The sequence below is a fragment of the Carlito syrichta genome, unplaced genomic scaffold (assembly GCF_000164805.1).
Source record: "Carlito syrichta isolate Samal-C Ts95f unplaced genomic scaffold, Tarsius_syrichta-2.0.1 Scaffold307102, whole genome shotgun sequence".
Classification (NCBI taxonomy): Eukaryota; Metazoa; Chordata; class Mammalia; order Primates; family Tarsiidae; genus Carlito; species Carlito syrichta.
In genome coordinates this window covers 2383-3477 of record NW_007251198.1, presented here as the reverse complement: position 1 = coordinate 3477, position 1095 = coordinate 2383, and the positions used below count along the sequence as shown (strand labels likewise).

Genomic DNA, 1095 nt, shown 5'->3' with positions numbered 1-1095 from the left:
AAAAAAAAAAAGAGCTGGGCACGGTGATTCAGGCCTGTAATCCTAGCACTTTGGGAGGCTGAGGTGAGAGAATTGACTGAGCCCAGGAGTTCAAGACCAGCCTGGGCAACTTGGTGAGACCTTATCTCTACAATAAATTAAAAAAAAAAAATTAGCCAGGCGTGGTAGCACACATCTGGAGTTCCAGCTACCTGGAAGGCTGAGGCGGAAGGATCACCTGAGCCCAGTAGGTCAACACTGGGGTGGCTGTGAGTGTGCCACTGCACTCCAGACTGGACGACGGAATGAGATTCCAACTAAAAAAAAATAAGATAATTTCAAGGCTAGGTATAGTGGCTCATGCCTGTAATCACAGTACCTTGGGAGGCCAAGGTGGGAGGATCACTTGAGGTCATAAGTTTAAGATCAACCTGGACAACATAGCAAGATTCCATCTCTATAAAAAAATTATTTAAAAGATTAACTGGCCCCAGTGGTGTGCACTTGTAGTCCCAGCTACTCAGGAGGCTGGGGCGGGAGGATTGAGCCCAGGAGTTTTCGAGGCTACGGTGAGTTGTGATCACATCATTGCACTGCAACCTGGGTGACAGAGTGAGACTCTGTCTTTATTTTTTTTGTTGAGTTGGAATCTCACTCTGTCACCCTGGCTGAAGTGCAGTGGCACCCTTACGGCCACCCCAGCGTCGACCTGCTAAGCCTAGGTGATCCTTCCACTTCAGTCTTCCAATAGCAAGAACCAGAGGCTCGCACTACTACACCTGGCTAATTTTTCGGTTCATTGTAGAGACGAGGTCTCACCAAGTGCCCAGGCTGTTCTCGAACCCATGGGCTCAGACAATCCCCTCACCTCAGCCTCCCAAAGTGCTGGGATTACAGGCTTGAGTCACAGCACCCAGCTGAGACCTTGTCTTTAAAAACAAAAACAGAAATATAAAATAAAATATTTCAAGATAATGGCCACCTCTATTGGGCAGACAGGGCTGCGGGACCAGGAGGTAAGCCTGGGTGGGCACGTTATTGGTAAAAGCCTGTTTCTTTTTTTTGAGTTGGAGTCTCACTCGGTTGCCCAGACTGGAGTGCCGTGGCTGCTCCCGG

General features: G+C 48.8%; 1 pseudogene; it reads left to right on the top strand.

Moving 5' to 3' along the window:
• Positions 1-953: 953 nt before the first annotated feature.
• Positions 954-1095, top strand: part of LOC103266230 — a 1028-nt pseudogene continuing 886 nt past the window's right edge.